This window comes from Rhinolophus sinicus, chromosome 8 (genome assembly GCF_057876585.1).
Source record: "Rhinolophus sinicus isolate RSI-liver-muscle chromosome 8, RSI-T2T, whole genome shotgun sequence".
In the NCBI taxonomy this organism is placed as follows: domain Eukaryota; kingdom Metazoa; phylum Chordata; class Mammalia; order Chiroptera; family Rhinolophidae; genus Rhinolophus; species Rhinolophus sinicus.
In genome coordinates, this window is record NC_142508.1 from 12,041,885 (window position 1) to 12,061,514 (window position 19,630).

Genomic DNA, 19,630 nt, shown 5'->3' on the forward strand with positions numbered 1-19,630 from the left:
GGGAATGAACCTAAGTGAGATCAACTATACTTTCCTATTTAGAACAGATTAATTCTTTATCCTATAAAATATTACTTTCTAATCTATAATACTATACAAATAACATTTGTCATTTGTTGGATGGCTACTCGGTGTTGGACACTTTATATACTTAGCTCATGTAATCCTTAAATACCTCTGCAAAGCAGATCTCATCATTTCCTTCTTCTTTGTATTCCGGTCACACTGGTTTTCTGACCATCCCTCAGCTATGACAAGCTCACTCCCACATTTCCTGGCTCATCACGCATTTGGCTTCTTCTCTTTATGTGGGTCTCAGTGCAAATGCCACGTACCCTCAGAGTTTTCCCCTGGTCACCCTGGCTAAAGTGCCACCCTGTCACTTTCGATGACATGCTTTATACCACTTATCATGGTGTGAAATTATGTGTATTCTCTCTTTCTCCGTGTCCCACCCTTACGACACTGTGAGGTCTAGGAAGGCAGGTACTTAGCTTGCTCACAGCTGGAGCCTCAGCAATTGGAACAACGCCAGCGGAGTTAATAGATGTTGAATAAATGAATGTCACCCCCACTTTAAAAATACAGAAATTGTGGCCCAGATAGGTTTGATGACTTTCCCCAGGCCATGCGCTCAACAGGTAGATTCAGGCTTCAAGTCCAAGGTTGCCTCGCCCCCAAATCCTTGATCTTTCCAGCATTTCCCAAATTGGCAGGTGTCTGACTACTCTCTACAAGACTTGTTTTCAGTTTTGTGTTTTTGTTTTTATGATAGTCTAAAAGTAAGAATGTTCAGAGTGATACTGAGTATCGATCGCCTTATCACTTTATAAATGAATACTGCTCCACAATTCTAGGGCCTGCATTTGCTTCGGATTTGCCATTATGTTAACACTGTCTAAGCAAATACATAAACGAGTTTTTTCCCCCCAAGTGAAAACTAAATGATATCATGATGTACTGTAGGAAATAAACATTTTACAAGAGTTCAAATGGGGAAACAAAATAGTGGGAGAATTGAATTGTCGCTTAGCTTGTGATGACTCTCACATACCAAATTCAAATGAACCTGTATCATAGCATGTAGCATGTGACATAACAAGCAGATTTGTCTGAAAATGGTCCTAAAAAATCACTCTGGGTCACAAGCCAGTTGGAACTGCACCAAACAGAGTTTGGTGGCTATCTACCCTCCCCCAGCTGAAAAATCTGTGTCCGAATCTAACTCCACATGAACCCCAATGTCCCCAGGTTGCTGGGTTTCCCAGACAACTCTTTTAGCACTGGAATCTAAATCCAGATATTCCAAGAGCTTAAGTTATCCATTTGTCGCCCTTCTAACCTAGCCACTTAGTTGTGTTTATTCTATGAAAAGGTAAAGCAACAGGGGACAAAGAACCTTCCCTCAAATACACATCCACAGCATGTCTAGCAAAGCTTGCTAGTTTCCACCCATCTCCCTCCAAAAGCAACCATACGTCCTTCTCCCTGCTGACTGTGACCTTGTAAGTGTCCCCCAGTAAAGCCTGTTCCCTATTTATTCTGGCTGGCGTTGTGAAATTATTTTTGAGCTCTATTCCAAGTCAAATAGTGATCATGAAAGGATCCATCTTGAATAACGTGGTAGCCACAAAGAGATTTACTCTGAACAAGTACAATATTCACATGATGAAAGGTGATTTGGTTTACAACAAACCAGCATTCAATAAAAACAAAAAGACTGGGTAAAATCCATAACTCTCTTAGAATACATATATATATATTCAATTGAATCCTGAATCTACCTGTTTAGAATACATATATATACATATAATAATCCATATATTTATAGGCATGTATAATATATACACAATGAGAGAGAGTGTGTACTTTCTCCAAAATGATTCTGCTCATTTCTCTTGATTCTGGTGTTTACATATCCAATGTTTTCAATGTAAAGAAATCACATTCTAAGAGGGTTCTGTATTTTACCCAGTCTTTTGCCACTTATATTTGAGTTCTATAAATACAGAACTCTTATATTTGAGTTCTATTGGTTTCATAGGTCGTATATATTTAGTTTGTGAATTTGATTTGGATTGTAATTATACTATAAGAGCTATAAGCATACTGTGTTTATATCTGACTCTATATTCATATTTAATCAACATTTTAACAAAATAATTTAAATCAACACTTGGGGTTGAAAGACGTTGTTTGTGAGTTCTAGGGTCTGCTCAAGCCCAGGTCAGTCACTCCCAAGACTTTGACAAGCACATATTTGTTTTCCCATGGAAAGAACTACCTAAGAGGGGGCATCTGGGTAAAAATAAGTTTCTGTTGTACTATATAGTAGCTATTACCTAAGTAGCATTCTGAACACTTGGGTTTGAGAAAACCTGACTAAGGAGGATGTTACTCACCTTCCAATATTAGAAAGTGTATTTTAGGCTGACTTTCCCTATAGAGTCATGAGTTGTACTGAATCACACACGCTCCCTTGGTTGCCCTACAGATTAATGGGAGGATCCCTTGGTATAGAACTTTTCTTAACCCTAAACTGCTTAGACAAATTCTGAACTTGTCAAAATTAAAGACCCACCTGGGGTATGGGAAGGGAGCAGACATACTACGATACTGTGTCCTTACTGGAGGACTCAAAATGATCCCCTGAGTTTCCTTATAGTCAAGCAGTCCCGGGCCTACTCTATGGCACTAACATTGCATTCATGTAAGAAACTTAGGACACTGAGAATTGCATCAGACACCAGAATCAAACCAAATACTAGCATAAGGAGGTAGGATAACGCCTCTGGACACACTCAGTTTTCTCTCCTTCTTTGGAGTTTGTCAAATCTATAGTCCCTACTCCCATTTCCACTTCTCCATCTGCCTCTTGACAAATATGTCATCACTTGGAAATTAAGCCATAATAACTGCATCTCTAGTCAAGTTAAATTGGGTTCATTTGTTTTCCATAAACCGTCTGAGCTTTCATGTTTTCCAACAAGCATAATTCATAAATTCATTTGCTATTGAGGTTCTCACTAAAATTTAAATTCTATGGTGTAATGAATTGGTTTATAGCAACATTCTGAAGCTATCAAATCTCGCTATCGATCATCTCGTGGCATGTTGTGTTCACCTTACTTTCTACCTATGTTCATTCTTCCAGAAAATTACTAATGAAGTCAAAATTCCGGGAGAGAACAATATTTCAGTATTTAATCCCACTACTGTTTGTAACTTGAAACAAATGCAGTACTTTTTTTATAAAGAAGGAGCCAAGTATAATATTAATATACAACATTATCAAAACGTATATGTCAAGTGCAATTTTAAAATCCTGATTAAATTCCAAATGTTATCAAATATGTTAATGTTTACATATAGTTTGAATCAAGCAACCATTGTGCACTCTTTTAGGAAAAGGTTTATATAATTGATTTCCTGTTTTGTATTGAATTAGACTAAACAGACCAGGAGAAAGCTCAGAGGAACTGTTCAGACACCTGAGGTAGGAGCTAAAAAACAGAACTATACTCTTCAGTGTTTATTAGAAAACATTTCCCATAAGGTTTTGAAGAGAATCATTTGAAGAGCAATAGCAGTTTAGCTATTATTGAAATGAGGTTTCATTAAAATGAGAGAAAAAAACAAGATGTACAAAGACATGGAATTTAAAAGGAACTTTGAGTTAAATTTAAATTTAATTGTATGTCACAGTTCATGGGATTGTTAAGACTTCCACTCAAGTTTCAGTCATGACTGAAAACATGATAATAGGATTCTGATGACCAACCATACTCTTCTCCCCTCTGACCCATTACAGGCTTCCCTCCCCGGTTATACCCTTCATTTGGAAAGGCCCGTGGGAGAAGACTCTGTCTTCATACCTTCTTTCAGCATGTGGACATGTCAAGAAACACCAAAGTGTGTTTGTGAGGATTTTATTTCTCTGTAGCCAATGAGCTTCCTGAAAGTTAAGTTACAGTCAAGGAAGGGGAAAAGACAAAGGTTCTAGTATGAGAGAGAAAAAAAAAACCTCACCCGAAGATAAATTTAAGTATTTCCAAGAGGGGATATATGTGTGTATGTATGTATATGTACATATATATATATATATATATATGTGTGTGTATGTATGTATGTATGTATATGTATATGTATATGTATATGTATATGTATATGTATATTTACACACACACATATACATGGGTATATATACATATATATACACTGATATATATTTATACACACACATATATATCATAATCCATATATATATCATAATCCATATATTTATAGGCATATATAATATACACATTGAGAGAGAGCATGTACTTTCTTCAAAAAGATTCTGCTCATTTCTCTTGATTCTGGTGTTTACATATCCAATGTTTTCAATGTAAAGAAATCACATTCTAAGAGAGATCTGTATTTTACCCAGTCTTTTGCCACTTACTGATTTATAGCTAGTAGTATATTGAAACAATTTTTGTCTTTTGCACTTAATCTCAGCTCCCTCCACCGCATCTATTCAACATTTCTTCACCCCATCAAATGCACAAAAAATTTTATTGCAATAACCTTATATTTAGTGAAACAGGAAGACCAAAGAAAAACAAAATGTTGAATGAGAGGGTAGTTATTTTGTACAAACCAACATTCCTGCTAAATTCTATGCATGTGCAGTTATGCTTGGAGGAACATGCTTGCACAGGGCTTCTGACCGTTGACACACAACTGAAGATGGTTAGCAGGGAGGCAGTGGAAGTTTGTTTGGGGTTCCCTGGCCTCCCTTTTCTTATTTCTTTCCTTACTCCCTGCCTCACAGCCCTTCCTGTTTCCGTTCCTCCTGCTCTTGGGGGAGGAGTCCCTCCCCCAGTAAAACCAGAAGCCACTTGGTGGCACTCACTTACTCCCGTCTGGTATACATTAGTAAATGTGAGTCCAGGTTCATTCTGCAAGCTTTTGCAATTTAAACTTTTATAAAAATTAAGAAGAGAAAGGCTTTGTTTCCTATTAAAGTTTTTGGGAAGCGTAAGAAAAGCCTCCATAGTCACAATAGGTTATATTCCTTTAGGTAAAACCTATATAGTATTCTTTAAGGATACAAATTTTCATATCCAAGTATATACAGTAAACACAGTAGCTGCTTATGGTGGTGGAAGAGGTAAGTTAAATACCTATTTCTTTCTAAAAAAGAAATAAGGGATTATTGATTGTATTCGTCTCCTATTCCTGCTATCACAAATAACCACAGATTTAGTAGCTTAAAACAGCACAAATTTAATTCTCATGGTTCTGGAGGTCAAAAAGCCAAAATGGGTCTCACTTGGCTAAAACCAGGTGTGGGCAGAGCTGTGTGCTTTCTGGAGGTTCTAGAGGGGAATCCATTCCTTGTCCTTTCCTTCCTGGAGACGGCCAGCGTTCCTTGGCTCGCATTCATCTTCCCTCTTCAAAGCCAGCGGTCTCATGACTCCGCCCTCTGCTTCTGTCGTCACATCTCCTCCGATTCTCCTCCCTCCTTCTTTTATTTATAAGGACCCTTGTGATCACACTGGATCATCCCGGATAATCTCTCCATCTCAAGAGCCTTAATTTAACCATGTCTGCAAAATCCCTTTAGCCACGTAAGGTAACATAGTCTCTGCTTGCAAGAATTAGGGTGTAGGGGGGTCCGAACGAGTCACCTCCAAGATATGCCTGGGTGGTATGTGGATTATTTTGCGCTAAAGGAAACACAGACCCTGCAGATTCGAAAGAAAGCCTCCCCTTGCTCCTCAACTATCTAGAAGAATTTTAATTAGGGGCCTTGCCCATAATAAGATTATTGGAAATCATCTTTTTAACCTACAGATATGGCAGGGGAAACTACTAATTACTGAACATGTGCTGTCCTTGCAATGACCTGGAGCCCCCAGGTGCCTTACCTCAACCTTAGCTCAAAGTGTCGTACATACCTCATTTTTCCTTTCTATGAACCTCTAATGTGTGTGGGGTTCCTGTGCACATGAAATTAAATTTGATTTTCTCTTCTCATGCTGACTTGATTATTCAACCAGCCAAAAGAACCAGAGGAGGGAAGGGGGGAATTTTTCCCTTTCTCCACAAGCATATGGACATCTTTGAGGGTACAGTGCAATTATTAGGTTGGTGAAAAAGTAATTGCGTGTTTTGCAATTCTTCTTAACCTTTTACACTGCAATTACTTTTGCACCCACGTAATACGTTGCCTACCACAGTGATGAAGGGAGAAAGAATATAGTAGAGCAAGAGAAAGATGAGTTAACAACCAGAAATAATAGGGCACTTTTTAACTCGACGCAAGAAATTCCTTGTTTCACCAGAGTACAATCCCGGGATTCTCAGCCTTAGCTGCACATTACAATCACCTAAGAAGCTTTAAAACCTTCCAATACCCAGCCCACACCCTAGACCAATTAAATCAGAATCTCTGATACTGGGAAACATCAGGAGTTTTTAATGTTCCTCGGATAATTCCAATATGCAGCCAAGTTTGAAAAACCCTGCTAGAGGCATTTCGTCATTAGCAAAGGGCTCTTCCTATGGGTTTTGATTAAAGAGGAAGTATGCCTAATGGGTAAAGGGACCTGGCGCTGTCCTGGTTGGTTGTCACCTACTTCCAGATACTTTTCAACCCTGCACTGTTTCCTCCATTTCCTGGTGAAAGGCTCCCCCTCCTCTTCAGTCTCTCCAAGTTCTGTCCCCTCATTCAGACCTGAGTCTCCAAGCTACGAGGATCCAGTACACCATCTGTCTCACTGAGTTCTTAATCCTACCTCATGATAGAAGCTGCTGCCTAAATCTCTTCCCAAAGTGTGCTAACAGTGCTTTTGCTTTCTGGAAAGATCATTTCCGCTTACTTGGCTTGGTCTCTCTTTTAGCCCTCTAGCACCCAGAATATCCAGAGCAGAGCAGTTGCAGAAATATTCAGATGTTGATTACAGGCCCCTGGATGGAAGTGAGGACGTGGAATGAAATACAGCAAGAAATGGTGCACAGGAACTGTAAAAACTGAGAGGTGAGCTTGAGATTGAGAGAGGAGAGAGTGTGTGTGTTAAACTGCATGTGTCAAACGTATTAGTGGTTTTCGTTTGGAATAACTAATGCAAAGAAAAGCTGTAACATTTTGTCTTGACTCCATAAAAACTAATACCAAGTAATTTTCATGAATTGCTTACATTTGCATAATTATATAGCATGAAGATTATATGTGGGTGTATATATATCATTTTGTGCTGCAAGATGATGTGTGTATATATCAGATTATAAATTTTATTTAATACTGATGCTTTCTGCTGCTTTTACTCATATTACAGGTTATGGGTTATAGATTTGTAACATCAGAAATTTTGGTTGAGTTTGGAAGTTCATTGTTTGATCTATAACATATCCAATGAGTGCAAATTCAGTTCTGCCCTATCCAGTGATTCTTCACAGAGCTTTTTACAATATCCTGTCCAATAAGGTACCACCCTTTTCCTGTGACCTGGTCTAAAAACAGAAGTGATTAACTGAAATATTTTCAGTACGCTGTGCGCAGCTCTAGAGAGTGTATATAAGATCCATTCTTCCAGCAGGGGGCTCTCTCACCATTAGAAGTATTGATGGGGAAAGTGTATAAAAAATTATCCACTCAGTTGTTCATCATTCATTTACTCATTCACCTAAATATTGTTGAGTTCCTACTAACTGCCAAATTCTGTTACTTTCCAGGGACACAGTAGGGAGGTCTTTGTCCTATGGAACTTAGAATCTGATATCTGGTTTTCAGCTACCTCTACTGGACATAATCATCGTTTCCTAAATAAAGGCTGTTATTACTAGGACATTCTTTTGGAGAGTGAGTGTTCTGGTTGCCAAGAATGTAAGTACTTTGGAAAAACTTTGAGTACACATTACATTTGATTTTGTTCTCCTCTGTGCTTTGAGAGATGTATTTCCTCCTGGAAGTGAAAGAAATTGCATCTGTCTCTTCAATAGTCTCTCCTGAAATGCAGCCAATGCTGGATTCTGAGTGGTAGAAGCCTCCTATGCCAACAATTTCAAACTCCTCATCTTAAAATCCATTATTCTAAAAGCGATGAGGGAATTAGAAAGCAGTATTCAAGATGCAGAGACCATAAACATCATCTAAAGCAATGGTAGTCAAATGGTTTTGTACAAGGACCAATTCCAGAAAAATCAAGATTTTCCAAGTACATTTTTGTTTTCCTTCCCTCCAAATAAAAATGACATCATTGCATCTTATGAGATAAAACCATTCTTACAACTTGGATTATGCCCGTTAATGAATTTTTCAAGTGTGAGTGAGAAGATTTGTACTGTTTTATGAACGACTGAAACATTAACATCTGAACGTATTTGAGAGGTAAAATATGATGGCAGCTTCTAATGTTTCTTCTTTACATTTCAGGCTGGATGCAGCCCAAAGGCCAAGGGATGTACATCGTTGATCTAGTGTCCAACCATCATTTTGCAGATGAGGGATCTAGAACCCAGAGAGAAGGTAGGACTTGTCCATGTCACACAGTGAATTCTCAGGGCTTTATTTTTGTTGTTTTTTTCAGGATTCGTTCTTAAAGATTGTGAATCATAGCACCTTAGAGTTAAAATCAATCTTAGGACGTCAACCAGTCCAACGTTCTGCCCAAAGTGGAAGCCATTTCGGTAGCACCCCTGACAAAGCGTCATGCAAGCATTCACAGATTACTACTTGCCTTCCACCCCTCAAAAGGACCCACTCCATCCTGAGAATTCTCATCCTATAAAAGTCGTACATCGGATGCAAAGGTAACTTCTCATTGTTTCTAGTTTTGTTGTCTGCCTCCCTATATAAAGGGTTGCACTGCAGTTATTGAAGAACAGTGATCATAACTCCATGTCTCTTTTAAGAACTCAACATCCTTAATTTTTTTGAGCCATTTTCCATAGGCTATAGTTTTTCCTGATTCCATTTGGATCCTAAAATGTGATGTTAAATGTGGAGTTATGTCAGATGAATCTGGCAAGCAGTGAATACAGCGGGATGTACAAATATACAAAGCATGTCATTTCCCAGAAAACGTATTTTATCTGTGGATGAAAGAAGAAAGAGTACTTACTCTGAGCGACTAAAAGAGAAACTGCCTTTTGTGCCATTTCAACCTATAAAAGGCTGTTTCCGTTTAGCCAGCTCTCCAATCTAAAGAATGAGTTTATTTAGAAAAGAAAAATCCAGACATTTCATTCATAAGATAGCAATACTAGTCAAACCAGAAATTCCAAGCACCGCTCCCTTCACCCCAAAGTCCTAGTGCCTGGGCTCGGGGCGAACTAGATGCATCCAGATGCATCAATGAATGCCTAGAGGTGCAGTGTTCTCTTGGCGATATTATATTATCATTAAGCACATATTCTCCAGTATCCAGAAATGTAACTATCAGGGCTCTTTGAGTTCAAATTATAAGCATACCAAGAGACCCACCGAGGACTCAACAACAATACATATTGCTTCTATTAATAAATAATGCATAGATATATTTATGCAAATCAATGACGACAAACTACCCATTGCAACAATTTCGAAATAACGTCCAGTTCCTAAAACGAGTTTTAGCTAGTTGACCATGGTAAAAACGAATCCAGTCCTCAGTCCTGCTGAAATTATTTATGATACTTTGAGCTACTCAGCAGTCACTCAAAACAGTCCCAGATTGAGGCCAGAATGTCATTATCAGCAGATGCTCAGAATTTCATATTAGCCCCCAATTTACAGGTATTGTCCTCTGCATCTTTTCAGACAGAAACCAGCCACATGCTCTCATGATTGTCAGTGTGTCAGAGGAGAGTTTTCGGCGTTTAGAGTGAACACATTCCCTGGGTCACAAATAAGTTGACATATGCAAACTATGGCACAAACTGTTGGAATTAGAATCCTCAGAAAATTTAGAAGTCACATTACTAATACTTGTCTCTGTTTGGGTGTGGGCGATGTTCTACTTACAGAGATTGTGTCTTCATGTGTAAGCTATTAAAATATTTCACACACACACACACCGTTTTCTTTTCTTTGCAGGCATTTTAGTCCCTCATATGGGATATTAAGGTAATAGATTATAATATACCTGATGCAATTTGTTGGGTACCTTTACATAAACTATTTCATTCTGCCTTCATTTAAAAAAAATAGTCTCTTCATATCTGCACTTCATCCGTCCACATTCTGCAGGTGAAGAAACTGAGTTTTAGAAGAGTGAATTCACTTGTCCATGTTTGCTTAGCTAGGAGGTGACACAACTGGGAATGGATCCCAGGTCTGCCTCCAGAGTTTATGCAAAGTGCCACACTTCTCAGAGTATGCTTCTCATTAAAGGAGAGATGACATGTGCCATGGCTCTATATCTTCTACCTGGAAAGAGTAAAATGTACCTGGGCTGCAAAGGTCTCATTTCACCGTTGGCAATTTTCTTAAACACCAAACCAAATATCTACACCTATTTCCTAAACACTTATTTTTGCAAATCCTAAAATCATCTTAAACCCAATGTTAAGATCCAAAGCCATTAGCTTTTCTTAATCTATTATCTTTTTTTCCCCATTAGTTCTTCTATGTGAAGGCAGCTTCGTGTAATAAAATTGTACAGATTTGGAAGTCAGAAAACTGGATTCAAATTCCAACCCCACCATCTACTATTGTGGGTAAGTTTATCCTTGGAATCTATTCCCTCAACACTAAAATGAAAATGATTTTATCAACTTCCTAGAATTTTTACAAGCATTAAATGAGAACAATATATGTGAAAAATATTTCTCAAAATCTTATGCAAACATTATAATTACTGTGTTTTGTGTTTATTGATGTAATTTTCCACGTTAGTCATATTATGTAGCCCTCTGAAATAGTTTCATATTTCCACCTTTATTATGGCTAAACAATAACAAGATGTCAACAGAATGAAGGAATTTTCAAATGTTAATTTTCATAGTTTGCCAAACATATGATGAAAATGCTGGAATTCTCATGTTCCTATCACTTTATTTTACTTGCTCTAACACGTACAGAGAGGAATGAATTTAGCTAAGAATGACTTTATATTAACTTCTCTAACATAAAGCACTTAACTTCTGTAATATATGTGACTAGAGTAATAGGCACGGAAATGTGTAATTGCTTTTAAAGAAATATTTGTTTTCAATTTAGGTTTCAGGGTAATGCGGAGAACTAATTTATATTATTTTAAATGGCCTTTAGTAGAACTCGCAGTATCAGTAATAGATTAGGAAATGGAAGCATAGTCACAGAAAAAAGAAAATGAATTTTTAAAAGCACTGGACCTTAAACGCTATCATTATTTCATAAACCGTAACGAAGACCACAACAGTCTATCATTGAAGTAAGAGTATCAATCCCATTTTGAAGTATTTCTACATACAGTTAGATGCACTCTGTTATAACATTTTTAAATGTAGCTTTTAATCCAAGGTTTTTTTTATAACCAAGAAATAAAATGCATATGTGTTCACTTTGATGCTAACTTATCATTGAATTTTTTTCACCCCTGTACCATTTTCATGTCTGAAAACAAAATCATGTTTAGGAAGTGCTATTCAGTTTCCCCCCGCAGGGTCCTTCCCAGCCCTCCAGTCTGACCCATGTGTTTGGGTGCCTCACACCCGTTTCCTCTGATGTCACGCTCATCCTGAACCATATTCTCAGAATGTCCTTACTGGAAGTCTGCTGTTATTTGCCATGTGCCTCTCTTACTCTGGCTGTATCCCAGCTCTATGCCTTGTACATCCAGTTATCTGCAGGCCAAGGTGCTCCCTTCATGGAGTTTATGAAAGGCCAGGCAGACAGGCTGTCAACAATCTTCCTCCTTGAAAGAAAAATCTGGCTTTGAAAATAGTCTTAGAGTGCTCCCTGTCCAAAAGCAGACCTGCCAGGTGGTCCTTAGTACAATCATTTGTGCACGTGTCCATTCATGTAAAGGCGATGCAGCCAAGTGGTAGAAAGCATGGTCTCTAAAACAACATTCCATTCCTAACTCTGCCCCTTATTCACTGTGTGACCTTGAGTGACTTACTTAACCTCTCTGAGCCTCAGTTTCTTCATCTATAAAATGAGGGAAATGACTATTCCTATCCCGTAGTTGTTGGAAGAAGTAGCTGAGTTAATATGTGTGAAGTGTTTCCACGGTGCCTGGTGCATACCATATGCCCAATGTGTTTCCTATTAGCATCACTGTCATTTTTGTTATTATTTATTCATTCAATATTTACTGCTAGTGCTCTTTGCTAGTGCTGTTACGTTAGGCATTATAATACAACACTGAGCAAAGCAGACCGCAAACAGCCCTCATGGAGTCCACAGAGAGACAAACATAAACCAAATAATCTCCCAAATAAATAGTAACAAGCACACTATACATGCATGAAGGGTGGCTAGACCCCTAAAAATCATGGGCCTATCTACCAGATTTCTTCATGTCTGCAGTCCCTCTGTTTTTCCCAGGTGTCAGGAAGGAGTCTGCCGGATGACGGCAGTCAGTGAAGCAGGATTGACTTGCTTGTCTGATTCCTTTGTGCCCTGTTTTCAAGAAAAGCCCTGGTTCCCACTCTTCCCCATCTTGTTTTTGAACAGCTCTGTGAAACAGTACAAACCACATTTCATGCTTTCACCCTCACTGAGCTGCCCCTTTGAAACTCAGCCCAGGCCCTGATTCTATTTCAATCAGCGGTACTCAAGAGCTCTGCCACTTCAATGGCAGTTAAGTCTTGTTGTTGGACATATTACTCCAGCTTCTGCTTCCCCACGTTGCCCATATTTCTGTTACCTTGTACTCCACCCACTTTAGAGTACCTGAATCCGCCTCAACTACTTATTAGCTGGGTGAGTTTGACCAAGTTACTCAACCTTTTTCAGCCTTTGTCATCTCATCTATAAAATGAGAATAAATATATACTATAGAGTTGAGTGGCTTTAATACAATATAACCTCTTAAATAGCTTTTAGTATCCAACATTCAACAAATGAATTCCTTTACCCCAACATGGCAGCTCATTCCATGCCATGCAAGCCAAGAAGGAAGTAGAGTTTGCTAGCAAGACAGAAGTTACAGTTTTATGTAAACTAATCATGGAAGTGATACCTCATCACATTAAGGGTCATTTTAGGAGTCTGCCTGTCACAGGTGGTTATTAAATGTTTGCTGAATGGGGGAAGGAGTGACAACTCTATTCTGGCTGAGTCATTGTGCCAGTTGCAGCTCTTTTATTGCTCACTATGAAAGGTAAAGCCTCTTGAATTAGATGATCAAGGAAAAAACTAGAAGCTCTTTCCCTGGAGAAATATGAAAAATGAAAAGAGCAATGAAAAAGGGCGTTTCTTAGCAAATATGGCAGATGTTTGCTTGATAACTATTAAAAACATGGTTTCTGGCTTCAAATTGCTCACATTCAAAGCCCAGCTCTGCGTTTTTACCAGCCGTGCATGTCTCTGTGCCTGAGTTTGTGATAGGATTGGTGTCAGGATTTAACAAGTCAATAAATGTGGCAAACTTAGAACAATGCCTGGAAGAGAGTACGTGCTCAAGAAGCGTTAACTATTATTGTTATTACTACTACTACCACCATATTGACTTTTGTGTTGAAAAAAACTTCTCTGTTTCTATTGCTGTTAATGTGATTCTTAGGAGTTAATGATTGTGCCCCTTGGAGTTCTTAGTTGCAGGCAACAAAATACAGGTCCAGCTGACTTGAGCAGAAAATGGGATTTATTAAAAACGTAGGAGTGGCTCTGAGAACTACTGGAAGAACTGGCGAACTGGGGCTGTACAGCCGATGACGACATCTAAACTCAGAAGACTGAGCCTGTCTAGTGAGACCCCCTTTCCTCTCTGTTCCCACTACTGCCATGGTCACCATTGAACCTCAGAGGTTATAGCTTATGCAACCAACACCCCCTGTCCCAGATGTTGCATACGGCCAACTGCCATAAGGAACTCTGTCTTCCTTCAGTGGTCACCACCACAATTCAAGTCTCACAGCTGTCTCATCACCGGCTCTGGGTTCTCAGCTGGCACCATCTGACTGATGGAGACTAGGTCTCAGAGGGGTGCCAGAAAAGCAAGGATTTGGCATTTTCATCTCCTGTGGTATGAATAGGCCTTCTTCCCCTCGTTAGAAGGGGCATTTCCAAAACATAAGATGAGCATTCCAGCGCTGAACGGCCAAATAATTTTTAAAGGCAGGTGTCCACCAAAGGAGTCATTAATGAATTCTCCGTGGTAAGTATTTTTGAATCCATGTACTCAAAATTCAGTAGGTTCCAGCAAGGAAATTCTCTCAAGGATTTACATCCCTCTTTATATGCCTTCCTAGGTTGAAGTGGTAGTCTTGGAGCTAGGATGAAAGATTGGTTAAAATACTGTGGTTTGACTGATTTATTTGCATTCTTCTTTTTCCACTGATGGATTTTCCACCCCCAGAACATCATTAATTGCATATTATATTTTTCTACCAAGCCTCGTACTCTTTCAACAATCAGAAGCTGTGATGTTACTAGCATCTTGCCCTTAAAAATTAAGTTGTCTCTGTTTATGACTTTCTTGGAAGGAGTTCAAAATCTTATTGCTCATGGTATTTTTATTTTATTTACATAGGAGACAGTCATGAGAATTTCTCTCATCAGAAACTTCACAAAGGACAGCTCTGGGCCTTTGTGATTTGGCACCAGGGAGCTTAATATGAAGTAGAGTCTCTTGCACACGCTAGAGAAGAAAGTCTGTGACACCAAGGTCAAGGCCAAATGGTCCTCCAAAAGGATTGTACCATGTTGCATGCCTACCTACAGCTTACATGTGATGTAAAAAAACAGGAGACTCAGGAAATTTCTGCTTCAGGAATATTCTACTGCCATTATCTCAAGAATCTGGGAGTTTTTCTTGAGTCCTTTTATTTCCCCCTCATACTACACATCCATAGACGTTCGCCAATAAGCATACATTTGGCAAGTTGATCGCATTGCTTTAAAAATACATTAAAACAGTGTGAAAAAAAATGTTGAGATGCAATCTGTGTACAAGTTGGTAAACTTGAGGTATACAACCTTGGTTTCTTAATTCAGCTTGATTCACCTTAAATAATGGTTCTCAACCAGGGGTGATGTTGCCCCTTGGAGAACACTTGGCAATGTCTGGAGACAATTTGGTTGTCACCACCGGGTATGGGGAGGGACAATGCTACTGAATGTAGTGGGTAGAGACCAGGGATGTTGCTGAACACCCTACAGGTACAAGACTGCTCCCCACAACAGAGAATTATCCCACCGAGGATGTCACTAATGCCAAGGTTAAGAAACCCTGATATGAACACAATGACTTTCACAGTATTTCTAGTTCTCCTTCCTCACTCCACAGCTCTTTCCCTGCCTGGCCTAGAGACATCTCTTCCTGCTCTCAGCTCTTTAAAGAAGCAAGATTATTTCTAAGTGGTCACCCCAGATCTCACCCTCAAGCCTGAACTGTGGAAGATGAAGCCACACCCTGATCCCCCGCTCTGAAAATTCTTTGAACAAATTTACCTTGGTGAGTACTCCTTGGTTTTGAGACTTTTCTGAAATGCTTTTACTCGGTTATGTGAATTTGAACCTGGGACTTTAACAAATCCAACTCCTATTCTCACCACACTGGGTAAGTCTGGCCCCAGTTTTTCTAGACAGTATCGCCCTAAAGCCCGGATGGGCAACCAGCTTCTCCACCCAATGTAGTCTTGGCAAGTCTCATAACCTCTCCCCACTTCACTTCCTCAAAATGTGCAAAATGACATAATAAAACTAACTTCACAGGGTAGTTTGATCAGATGAAATAATGTAAAACCATTTAATAATCTATAAAGCAGCAGAATGCTTGTTTTTACCAGTATTATTTGTCTTCTCCGCAACTCCTTTCCATAACCTACTTCCCTGTGGTTAATATGTGTAGGCCTCCCTGATAAGGATGTCACACATTATACCAGTTAGGCATTTGCTTTTAGCAACAAAATCCGCATTTCTATAACATGCGTTTTTATTACACTTGCTCCTACCCATATAGACAGTGAATTCATATAGTCATATGTTTTGAAGAGTAGGGAAGGGGTTACACTGCAATTGGACCTTCTCCAAATTTAGAAAAAAATAAATTACAGGTGGTTCAGTATTTTTACTATACAGTGCCCGCGGGTAGAAAATAAAATGAATCATTAAATACCATATTTTCTCATAAGAACAATCTTATGATTTGCGGTTGAAAGAAATCTATGGCATCAAATAAATCAAAGAAAGAACAAATAAACGTCTGTACTCTTTTAAACAGAAATATACTTAAAGCCATAGAAAATAAACATAAATGTGTTGCATATATTGATACATAATATTTTTGTCAGTCTTACCATTTACAAGACCTTTTTTATTGACGACTTGGATAGTTTATGTTTTACGAAAACACAGCTCATGGAAGTTTGAATGGCTGTCCTTTTTCCCTTAGTACATTTCCTTCAAGTTAGCAGAAATAATCAAAGTCTTGCCATCTACCTTGGAGTCCCTGGCAATGTTGAGACCATTATTCATAGAGTCACTGCAGGATCTAAGCATTTGAAAGTTTCCCAAATAAATTGAGTTCCCTGTTGCCTCTACCCTGCAGTATTGGATGGGAAAACAAACCACCTAAGGACAGCGATAAAGAAATGAGAGACATAAAGGACAATTTCAGTCCTTGGGCTTTGAGCATTGGATGGTATTAATGAGTTGACTGTTGATGAAGTGCAGAGCTTTTTGAGGAGGAGGCCATGGAGATGGGGACCCACTCCTCTTGCCTCGTGTTATTGCTCCCCTGAGTGAACAGCACAAAACACGACGTCAGAGACAATGGAATGAGGTTAGTCTATTCACAACGAAGTGAATTATAGGCATTAATTACCCAGTCACACACATTACTATTGTCTACCTTTCCTAGGAACCTACCTTTCAATTTCATAAAATGGTTGCTTCGCCCCATAGGTATTCTTTAGTAAGTGTATACGAAGCGAGACATTTCAGAATTATTATAGTTGACAGTGTTATAAATACAGACATTTTGATGCGTGAATATTGAATCAAAAATCCATTTCCCTTCAGCTACAGGCATGTTTTTGGAAGTTATTCTTTATGCACAGGATCAGACTTTACACTGTCTCCTATTGTCACTGTAATTAGCACCAGCAATTTACTGATGCCTGTTCTTGAACGCGGATTGCTATTTAATAGTCCAATGAGATTTTAGCTCTTTCCTCTCAGAGGTCTTTAGTTGTGTCACAAACCTAACTCAGTGAGCAGACTTTGCAAGCTAAGTCTGTCTCTTACTCCATCCAGTCTGGGATAGTTCCCTAAAGGTCCATTTTCGCAATTGCTGTCCTTTGTGACCGTGTGATATTTGCCTTTTTTATTACAGGTTCAGGATTGCACAATATACACTTCAGAGGCTATGCATGTCAACCCAGGGATGTGCTCCAAAATTCAGGTACTGCCAAAGGTGAGTAGTGGTTCCTGACATGGGAATCCATACAGGTATGCATTAATAAGAGGAAAAACAGCATAATTTTCCATTAATAGTGCTTTGTCTAAACCATACATTTGTTTCCATAATCAAGACAATGATAAATTATCCTTAATTAAATATATAAGGTGACACATAATTCAGAACAAAGAAGAAATTCAGATTTCTCAATGGGGTAAGTTCTGCTCACAAATACATGTCTACATGTAAGTCAGGATCTCTCCTTATCTCTGAATTAAACATCTCTGGTCAAGTTCACTCACCATCATCCTAAACTGGCTCATCTCGTCTCAGCTAAGCCAGCCAAATGCTGAGTCTGCTGCTGCCATCATGACCCAATCCTAGGACAAGAATTTCTGGAGGATCAGAGCCATAATTTCCTGGCCCTGATGTTTACCTTCCACAGCTGAGGTGGCCTAAACTCAGCCTACTCCCATTCTAAAAATGAATCTAGAGCCTTTGAAGTTGACATACCCTGGCAGCTCTAGTATCACATTCCATCACTCTAGTTGTGTGCCCAGCCCAAATGCTGTGGCCTCCCAGATCCATAGCTACCACCGTCCCCTGCATACACATGCACACACGGTCTGAAGGCTGCCCCAACACTGGTCCTGGACTATTGCTCACTGATTCATCAGTACGTGTTGCCTGGAACTCACTGCTGATAACCATGCATTACTGTTAGAGGGTTTAATCAGGGCACAGTGAAGAACAAGGTTCTTTGAAACCTCATCTCAAAACTGTCTCGCTATCAGGGTCTTAGCTCTTTGTGACAGTGAGTCTGCACAAGGCACATGACCTAAATGAAAACTTGGGAGATGCAAGAGAAATAGGAAACTGAATTTGATACTCATGTAGACTTTCTGTGTGATGTTAATGCCGTTTTAGCGCTGCATTGTTCTGACCACATTGGAAAAGCTTGTCAGTAATATTCTATAGGTCGTACATTTTTCTCCCCCAAGAAAATCCCTACAACACATTGAGTAAGTCTACATTATTGTCATGACTTGCCCTGATTTTTCACTTACATATTCCTACCGGTCCCTGATTCTACCAAGCCTCTACCTGTCTTGGCCTTTGCAGTTACTGTTCCTTCTGCCTGGAATGCTCTCCCTACAGAAGGTTGAGGGGCTCACTCATTATTCAAGTCTCAACTCAAATATTCTGTTCTCAGAGAGGCCACCTTTGACTGCCCTATCAGCTAATGTTACCCCCATCCCCAACAATATTCACTATAATAACATCCTTCTTTAGTTTCTTTATAACACTAAATACTACTGAAATTATCTTATTAATTTATTTGTTTATTATCTGTCTTCCCTACTAGAATATTTATCTCCATGGGAATGAAGATCTTATCTGTCTTAGTTATCACTCTCTTGTCGATTCTTAAAATAGTGTCAGGCACTGAATTAGTATTTATTCAGTGAATTATTTCTTGTAAATTTCTATTATGTTTCAATATCTGTTAGAGCTACATCTACTTTTTACTTTCTTGTCACCTCACTTTTATAAAGTTCTTACCACAATGACTAAAACTCCTTCAATTCAATTGGACATAAGTTTGGCTCTACATAGATATGACTTAATAATAATTTTATTTTTCTGATTCTTAAATTAATATTTGTTAATAGAAAACTTAGAAAATAGACAATAGTATAGGGAAGAAAGCAAGAAATAAATCATAAGCCCACAACTCAGAGAATGGCATGATTAATGTGATTCCTTCTAGCATTTTTTTCTAAGTTTATATATGTACATAATTAAGGGTTCTGCACCCAATTCCAGCATGTGATTATTGGGAGGAGGGTTCCCCACACTAGCAAGCAATGCTCAAACATCAGCTAGGTGTTCTGCCATTCAACACAATTCTGTCATAGAAACATTTGGGATAATGCAAGAGAACTCCCTTAGAAGGTTTGAAGGCGGAGCAAAGGACCACAGAATACAATGCAGTGGAGGGGGCACCTACCATGGATCAGAATTGGAGCCCAATCAAGGAATATTTCTACCCTAGGGTAGAGACCCTTGCAATGTGTGCCTGGCAGGATTCCAGAATTGCCACAGACTGT

General features: G+C 38.9%; 1 long non-coding RNA gene across 2 annotated transcripts; it reads left to right on the forward strand.

Moving 5' to 3' along the window:
* Positions 1 to 6,692: 6,692 nt before the first annotated feature.
* On the forward strand, positions 6,693 to 17,535 carry LOC148757376 (uncharacterized). 2 transcript variants are annotated; one of them, XR_016021920.1, is made up of 5 exons: positions 6,693 to 7,027; positions 7,723 to 8,799; positions 10,590 to 10,686; positions 15,405 to 15,572; positions 17,454 to 17,535. It is a non-coding gene; the product is annotated as an uncharacterized LOC148757376 (long non-coding RNA). The 2 variants fall into 2 exon arrangements; XR_016021919.1 differs by having other exon boundaries at positions 6,694 to 8,799.
* Positions 17,536 to 19,630: the final 2,095 nt, after the last annotated feature.